Consider the following 10,039-nt stretch of genomic DNA (forward strand, 5'->3'; position numbering starts at 1 on the left):
GGAACCGTTTCCTACGCGCATCATCACTTCGTCTTTCGCCAGCCTTCGTCTATTCCGCAGTTCCTGCTTCGAGTTGCAAATGTGAGCAACAGAACCGGTATCAAATACCCAGGCACTACTACGAGAGCCGGTTAAGTACACATCAATAACATGTATATCAAATATACCTGATTTCTCTTTGCCCGCCTTCTTATTTGCCAGATACTTGGGGCAATTGCGCTTCTAGTGACCCATACCCTTGCAATAGAAGCACTCTGTTTCAGGCTTAGGTCCAGTTTTGGGTTTCTTCGGCGGATTGGCAACAGGCTTGCCGCTCTTCTTCGAATTGCCCTTCTTGCCTTTGCCGTTTATCTTGAAACTAGTGGTCTTGCTCACCATCAACACTTGATGCTCTTTACGGAGTTCAGACTCTGCGACTTTCAGCATCGCAAACAACTCGCCGGGAGACTTGTTCATCCCTTGCATGTTGTAGTTCAACACAAAGCCTTTATAGCTTGGTGGCAGTGATTGAAGGATTCTGTCAGTGATAGCTTCTTGCGGGAGTTCAATCCCCAGTTCAGCTAGACGGTTTGAGTACCCAGACATTTTGAGCACATGTTCACTGACAGACGAGTTTTCCTCCATCTTGCAAGCATAGAATTTATCGGAGGTCTCATACCTCTCGATCCGGGCGTTCTTCTGAAAGATAAACTTCAACTCCTGGAACATCTCAAATGCTCCATGACGCTCAAAGCGACGTTGAAGTCCCGGTTCCAAGCCATACAAGACTGCACATTGAACTATTGAGTAGTCCTCCTTACGTGCTAACCAAGCGTTCTTAACATCCTGATCAGCCGTAGCGGGTGGTTCATCTCCTAGCGCAGCATTAAGGACATAATCCTTCTTTCCAGCTTGTAATATTAGCTTAAGATTACGAGCCCAGTCTACAAAGTTGCTTCCATCATCTTTCAACTTAGCTTTCTCTAGGAACGTATTAAAATTCACGATGACACTTGCGTGAGCCATGATCTACAACACAAATATATTCAAAGTGGACTTAGACTATGTTCAAGATAATTTAGAGTTCAACTTAATCAAATTATATGCTAACCTCCCACTCAAAAAGTACATCTCTCTAGTCATTTGAGTGGTTCATGATCCACTTACACTATCCCAAGTCCGATCATCACGTGAGTTGAGTATAGTTTCAGTGGTAAGCATCCCTATGCTAATCATATCAACTATATGATTCATGATCGACCTTTCGGTCTCATGTGTTTCGAGGCCATGTCTGCACATGCTAGGCTCGTCAAGCTTAACCCGAGTGTTCCGCGTGCGCAACTGTTTTGCACCCGTTGTATGTGAACGTTGAGTCTATCACACCCGATCATCACGTGGTGTCTCGAAACGACGAACTGTAGCAACGGTGCACAGTCGGGGAGAACACAATTTCGTCTTGAAATTTTAGTGAGAGATCACCTCATAATGCTACCGTCGTTCTAAGCAAAATAAGGTGCATAAAAGGATTAACATCACATGCAATTCATAAGTGACATGATATGGCCATCATCACGTGCTTCTTGATCTCCATCACCAAAGCACCGGCACGATCTTCTTGTCACCGGCGCCACACCATGATCATCCATCAACGTGTTGCCATCGTGGTTGTCGTGCTACTTATGCTATTACTACTAAAGCTACATCCTAGCAAAATAGTAAACGCATCTGCAAGCACATAGGTTAGTATAAAGACAACCCTATGGCTCCTGCCGGTTGCCGTACCATCGACGTGCAAGTCGATATTTCTATTACAACATGATCATCTCATACATCCAATATATCACATCACATCGTTGGCCATATCACATCACAATCATACCCCGCAAAAACAAGTTAGACGTCCTCTAATTTTGTTGTTGCATGTTTTACGTGGTGACCAAGGGTATCTAGTAGGATCGCATCTTACTTACGCAAACACCACAACGGAGATATATGAGTTGCTATTTAACCTCATCCAAGGACCCCCTCGGTCAAATCCGATTCAACTAAAGTTGGAGAAACCGACACTTGCCAGTCATCTTTGAGCAAACGGGGTTACTCGTAACGATGAAACCAGTCTCTCGTAAGCGTACGAGTAATGTCGGTCCAAGCCGCTTCAATCCAACAATACCGCGGAATCAAGAAAAGACTAAGGAGGGCAGCGAAATGCACATCACCGCCCACAAAACCTTTTGTGTTCTACTCGAGAAGACATCTACGCATGAACCTAGCTCATGATGCCACTGTTGGGGAACGTCGCATGGGAAACAAAAATTTTCCTACGCGCACGAAGACCTATCATGGTGATGTCCATCTACGAGAGGGGATGAGTGATCTACGTACCCTTGTAGATCGTACAGCAGAAGCGTTAGAGAACGCGGTTGATGTAGTGGAACATCCTCACGTCCCTCGATCCGCCCCGCGAACAATCCCGCGATCAGTCCCACGATCTAGTACCGAACGGACGGCACCTCCGCGTTCAGCACACGTACAGCTCGACGATGATCTCGGCCTTCTTGATCCAGCAAGAGAGACGGAGAGGTAGAAGAGTTCCCCGGCAGCATGACGACGCTCCGGAGGTTGGAGATGATCTCGTCTCAGCAGGGCTCCGCCCGAGCTCCGCAGAAACGCGATCTAGAGGAAAAACTATGGAGGTATGTGGTCGGGCAGCCGTGAGAAAGTCGTCTCAAATCTGCCGTAAAAGCCCCATATATATAGGAGGAGGGAGGGGGACCTTGCCTTGGGGTCCAAGGGACTCCCAAGGGGTCGGCCGAGCCAAGGGGGGGAGGACTCCCCCCCAAACCGAGTTGGACTTGGTTTGGTGGGAGGAGTCCCCCTCCCTTCCCAATTCTTCCCTCTTTTTTTTTTCTTTTCCTTTGATTTTCTTCTCTTGGCGCATAGGCCCCTTTTGGGGCTGTCCCACCAGCCCACTAAGGGCTGGCGTGTCTCCCCAAAGCCTATGGGCTTCCCCGGGGTGGGTTGCCCCCCCGGTGAACTCCCGGAACCCATTCGTCATTCCCGGTAACTCCGAAAACCTTCCGGTAATCAAATGAGGTCATCCTATATATCAATCTTCGTTTCCGGACCATTCCGGAAACCCTCGTGACGTCCGTGATCTCATCCAGGACACCGAACAACATTCGGTAACCAACCATATAACTCAAATACGCATAAAACAACGTCGAACCTTAAGTGTGCAGACCCTGCGGGTTCGAGAACTATGTAGACATGACCCGAGAGACTCCTTGGTCAATATCCAATAGCGGGACCTGGATGCCCATATTGGATCCTACATATTCGATGAAGATCTTATCGTTTGAACCTCACTGCCAAGGATTCGTATAATCCCGTATGTCATTCCCTTTGTCCTTCGGTATGTTACTTGCCCGAGATTCGATCGTCGGTATCCGCATACCTATTTCAATCTCGTTTACCGGCAAGTCTCTTTACTCGTTCCGTAATACAAGATCCTGCAACTTACACTAAGTTACATTGCTTGCAAGGCTTGTGTGTGATGTTGTATTACCGAGTGGGCCCCGAGATACCTCTCCGTCACACGGAGTGAAAAATCCCAGTCTTGATCCATACTAACTCAACTAACACCTTCGGAGATACCTGTAGAGCATCTTTATAGTCACCCAGTTACGTTGCGACGCTTGATACACACAAAGCATTCCTCCGGTGTCAGTGAGTTATATGATCTCATGGTCATAGGAATAAATACTTGACACGCAGAAAACAGTAGCAACAAAATGACACGATCAACATGCTACGTCTATTAGTTTGGGTCTAGTCCATCACGTGATTCTCCTAATGACGTGATCCAGTTATCAAGCAACAACACCTTGTTCATAATCAGAAGACACTGACTATCATCGATCAACTGGCTAGCCAACTAGAGGCATGCTAGGGACGGTGTTTTGTCTATGTCTCCACACATGTAAATGAGTCTTCATTCAATACAATTAGAGCATGGATAATAAACTATTATCTTGAAACAGGAATTATAATAATAACTATACATTTATTATTGCCTCTAGGGCATAATTCCAACACAGACATGGCCTCAGAACACAAGAGATCGAAAGGTCGAGCATGAATCGTATAGTTGATATGATCAGCATAGCGATGCTTACCACTGAAACAATTCTCAACTCACGTGATGATCGGACTTGAGTTTGTGGATTTGGATCATGTACCACTCAAATGACTAGAGATATGTACTTTTTGAGTGGCAGTTCTTAAGTAATATGATTAATTGAACTAATTATCATGAACATAGTCTAATGGTCTTTGCGAATTATGATGTAGCTTGCGCTATAGCTCTACTGTTTTTATATGTTCCTAGAGAAAATTTAGTTGAAAGTTGATAGTAGCAACTTTGCGGACTGAGTTCGTAAAACTGAGGATTGTCCTCATTGCTGCGCAGAAGGCTTATGCCCTTAATGCACCACTCGGTGTGCTGCACCTCGAGCGTTGTCTTTGGATGTTGCGAACATCTGACATACACATTTTTGATGACTACGTGATAGTTCAGTGCGTAATACTTAATGGCTTAGAAGCAAGGCGCCGAAGATGTTTTGAAACGTCGGGGAACATAAGAGATGTTCTAGGAGATGAAATTGAGATTTCATGCTCGTGCCCTTGTTGAGAGGTGTGAGACCTCCGACAAGATTCTTTGTCTACAAAGTAAAAGAGAAAAGCTCAATTGTTGAGCATTTGCTCAGATTGTCTTAGTGCAACACATTGCTTGAATCAAGTGGGAGTTAATCTTCTAGATGAGATAGTGATGGTTCTCCAAAAGTCACTGCCACCAAGCTGCTAGAGCTTCGTGATGAACTATAAACATATCAAGGACATTGATGTTTGCTGTGTATCCCCGGCAATGGCACCAGAAATACTTCTGATGTTTGCTGTGTATCCCCGGCAACGGCGCCAGAAATACTTCTGCTACTGCACCAAAGACCTTCCAACGGCGCCAGAGATAGGCACGTCGACGGGAGAATACTTGGCTTGATCTTTATGCGTTGGTGTTCCCTCGAAGCAGAAAGGGTGATGTAGCACAGCGACGGTAAGTATTTCCCTCAGTTTGAGAACCAAGATATCAATCCGGCGGAAGAGTATCTCAAGATCCTGCACAAACACAAAAGCTTGCACCCAACGCTATGAAGGGGTTGTCAATCCCTTATAGATTGTTTGCCAAGTGAGAAATGAAAGCAACAAATTAACAAAGCAAAGTAAAAGCAGAGATGTAAATGATAGATGTGAATAGACCCGAGGGCCGTAGTGTTTACTAGTGGCTTCTCTCATGAAAGCAAGTAGACGGTGGGTGAACAAATTACTTCCGAGCAATTGATAGAACTGTGCAGAGTCATGACGATATCTATGCGATGATTATTTCTATAGGCATCACGTCCGAAACAAGTAGACCGATACTGTGTGCATCTACTACTATTACTCCACACGTTGACCGCTATCCAGCATGCATCTAGTGTATTAAGTCCATAAGAACAGAGTAACATCTTAAGCAAGATGACATGATGTAGAGGGATAATCTCAAACCAATGATAAAACCCCCATCTTTTTACCCTTGATGGCAACTGCTTTATGTGTGCCTTGCTGCCCCTACTGTCACTGGGAAAGGTCACCACATGGCAGAACCCAAAACCAAGCACTTGTCCCATTGCAAGAATCTAGATCTAGTTGGCCAAACAAAACCCAAGACTCGGAGAGACTTACAAGGATATCAAATCATCCATATAAGAAATCAGCAAAGACTCAAATATAGCATAGATAATCTGATCACAAGTCCACAATTCATCGGATCTCGACAAACACACCCCCAAAGAAGATTACATCAGATAGATCTCCATGAAGATCATGGAGAACTTTGTATTGAAGATCCAAGAGAGAGAAGAAGCCATCTAGCTACTAACTACGGACCCGTAGATCTGAAGTGAACTACTCACGAGTCATTGGAGGGGCGATGATGATGATGAAGAAGCCCTCCAACTCCAAAGTCCCCTCCGGCAGGGCGCCGGGAAGGGCCTCTAGATGAGATCTTGCGGAAACGGAAGCTTGCGGCGGCGGAAAAGTATTTTCGAGGCTCCCCCGATTTTTTGTGGAATATTTGGGAATATATAGGCGCAAGACCTAGGTCAGGAGGCGACCAGGGAAGCCACAAGCTTGCCCACCGCCGCCTCCCCCTGGTGGTGTGGTGCAAGCTTGTGGGCTCCCTGGGGCCCACCTGGCTTGGCCCAAAGGCTCCCTGGTCTTCTTTCGTTCGGGAAAAAATCATTTCGGGGATTTTATTCTGTTTGGACTCCGTTCCAAAATCAGATCTGAAAAGAGTCAAATACACGGAAAAACAGGAACTGGCACTTGGCACTGAATCAATAAGTTAGTCCCCAAAAAGATACATAAAACATACAAAGAAGACAAGATAACAGCGTGAAACCATAAAAAATTATAGATACGTTTGAGACGTATCAGATATGATGATCCTTGAAGCGATTCGCAATGTTTGACACTGCGAAGGTAGAAATCAAGAAGGAGCATCAATTGTTGATGGTTAGTAAAACCACTACTTTCAAGTAGGGCAAGGGCTATAAGGGATACTTCATGAACGGCAAACCAGTTGCTGCTCCAATGAAGAAACCCAAGATTGAACCCAAACCCAAGACTAAGTGCTTCTGTTATGAGGGGAACGGTCACTTAGGCGGAGCTACCCTAGATACTTGGTAGATAAGAAGGCTGGCAAAGTCGAGAGATGTATATTTGATATACATGATATTGATGTGAAATTTACTAGTACTCCTAGTAGCACGAGGGTATTGGATACCGGTTCGATTGCTAAGTGATTAGTAACTCGAAATGAAAGCTACGGAAAGAACGAAGACTAGCTAAAGGCGAGGTGACGATAAGTGTTGGAAGTATTTCCAAGGTTGATATGATCAAACATCGCACGCTCCCTCTACCATCGGTATTGGTGTTAAACCTAAATAATTTTTATTTGGTGTTTGCGTTGAGCATGAACATGATTGGATCGTGTTTATTGCAATATGATTATTCATTTAAAGAGAATAATGGTTATTCTATTTGCTTGAATAATTACCTTCAATGGTTTATTGAATCTCGATCGTAGTGTTACACATGTTCATAATATCAGTGCCAAAAGATATAAAGTAATAATGATAGTACCACTTACTTGTGGCACTGCCGCTTGAGTCATGTTGGTGTAAAATGCATGAAGTGGCTCCATGCTGATGGATCTTTGTACTCACTCATTTTTGAAACGTTTGAGACATGCAAACCACACCTGTTGGTATAAAACGCATGAAGAAACTCCATGCGGATGGATCGTTTGGATTCACCTGATTTTGAATCACTTGAGACATGCAAAATCATACCACATGGAACAAGAAAGTGACTTGTTGGAAGTAATACATTTTTTATGTGTATATTCCAATGAGTGCTGAGGCACGCAGTGGATATCGTTATGTTCTTACTTCACTTACGATTTGAGTAGATACAGGAGTATTTGCTTGATGAGTCACAAGTCTTAAATATTGGAACGTTCAACGCTATTTCAGAGTGAAGATCGTCGTGACAAGAGGATAAATTGTCTATGATATGATCATAGAGATGAATATCTGAATTACGAGTTTTTTGTACACAGTTAAAGACAATGTGGAAATTGTTTCGCAATTCATGCCACCTGGAACACCATAGTGTGATGGTGTGTCCGAACGTCATAGCCACTCCCTATTAGATATGATACATACTATGATGTCTCTTATCGAATTACCACTATCGTTTATGGGTTATGCATTAGAGACAACCACATTCACTTTCAATAGGGCACCACGTATTTCCGTTGAGATGACACAGTATAGACTATGGTTTGGAGAAACCTAAGTTGTCGTTTCTTGAAAGTTTCGGGCTGCGATGCTTATGTGTAAAAGTTTCAGTGTGATAAGCTCGAATCCAAAGCGGATCAATGCATCTTGATAGGATATCCAAAACAGTTGGTAACATCTCCTATCTCAGATCCTGAAGCAAAGTGTTTGTTTCTAGAAACGGGTCCTTTCTCGAGGAAAGGTTTCTCTCAAAAGGATTGAGTGGGAGGGTGGTGGAACTTGATTAGGTTAGTGAACCGTCACTTCAACCAGTGTGTAGTAAGGCGCAGGAAGATGTTCCTATGGCGCCTACATCAATTGAAGTGGAAGCTGATGATGGTGATTATTAGAGCTTTGGATCAAGTTACTACAAACCTCGTAGGTCGACAAGGTTGCGTACTACTACAGAGTGGTACGGTAACCTTGTCTTGGAGGTCATGTTGTTGAACAACAATGAACCTACGAGCCATGGAGAAGCGATGGTGGGCCGGATTCTTACAAATGGTTGGAGGCCATGAAATCCGAGAGAGGATCCATGTATGAAAACAAAGTGTAGACTTTGGGAGAACTACTTGATGGTCATATGACTGTTAAGTAAAGCTGGATCTTTGAAAGGAAGACAGACGATGATGGTGAAAAGTCTCCATTAAGAAAAGCTCGACTTGTCGCAAAGATGTTTCCGACAAGATCAAAGAGTTGACTATGATGCGACTTCATCACTCGTAGAGATGTTAAAAGTATGTTGGAATTATGTTAGTAGTTGCTGCATTATTTATGAAATATTGCACATAGGATGCCAAAACAATGTTTCCTCGACGGTTTCCTTGAGGAAAGGTTGTATGTGATACAACCAGAAGGTTTTGTCGATCCTAAGGATGCTAACAAGTATGCAAGCTCCAGCGATCCTTCAATGGACTGGTGCAAGCATCTCGGAGTTGGAATATACGCTTTGATGAGATGATCGAAGCTTTTGGGTTTGTACAAAGTTTATGAGAAACTTGTATTTCCAAAGAAGTGAGTGGGAGCACTATAGAATTTTTGATAAGTATATGTGGTTGACATATTGTTGATCAGAAGTGATGTAGAATTTCTGTGAGGCATAAAGGTTGTTTGAAAGGGTTTTTCAAAGGAAGACCTGGATAGAGCTACTTGAACATTAAGCATCAAGATCTTTGGAGATAGATCAAAATGCTAGGCATAACTTTCAACTGAAATGCATGCCTTGACAAGTTTTTGAAGGAGTTCAAAATAGATCAGCAAAGAAAGAGTTCTTGGGTGTGTTGTAAGGTGTGAATTTGAGTAAAACTCAAAAGCCCGACCACGGCAGAAGAAAGAGAAAAGGACAAAGGTCGTCCCCTATGCCTTAGCCGTAGACTCTACAGTATGCCATGCTGTGTACTGCACCTGATGTGTGCCTTGTCACAAGTCTGTTAAGAGGTACAGAGAGTGATCCAGGATTGAATCACTGAACAATGGTCAAAGTTATCCTTCGTAACAAATGGACTAAGGAATTTTTCTCGATTATAGAGGTGGTTAAAGAGTTCGTCGTAAAGGGTTACGTTGATGCAAGCTCTGACACTAATCCGAATAACTATGAGTAGTAAAACAGATTCATAGTAGAGTAGATATTTGGAGTATTTCCGAATAGCACGTAGTAGCAGCATCTATAAGATGACATAAAGATTTGTAAAGCACACACGGATCTGAAAGATTCAGAACTGTTGACTAAAACCTCTCTGACGAGAAAGACGTGATCAGACCCCAGAACTATATGGGCGGTGGATTCATTAAAATCACATGGTGATGCGAACTAGATTATTGACTCTAGTGCAAGTGGGAGACTGTTGGAAATATTCCCTTGAGGCAATAATAAATTAGTTATTATTACATTTCCTTGTTCATAATAATTGTTTATTATCCATGCTAGAATTGTATTGATTGGAAACCCAAATACATGTGTGGATACATAGACAACACACTGTCCCTAGTGAGCCTCTGGTTGACTAGTTCATTGATCAAAGATGGTCAAGGTTTCCTGGCCATAGGCAAGTGTTGTCACTTGATAACAGGATCACATCATTAGGAGAATCATGTGATGGACAAGACCCAAATTATATACATAG

The sequence above is a fragment of the Hordeum vulgare genome, chromosome 6H (assembly GCF_904849725.1).
Source record: "Hordeum vulgare subsp. vulgare chromosome 6H, MorexV3_pseudomolecules_assembly, whole genome shotgun sequence".
NCBI classification, from domain to species: domain Eukaryota; kingdom Viridiplantae; phylum Streptophyta; class Magnoliopsida; order Poales; family Poaceae; genus Hordeum; species Hordeum vulgare.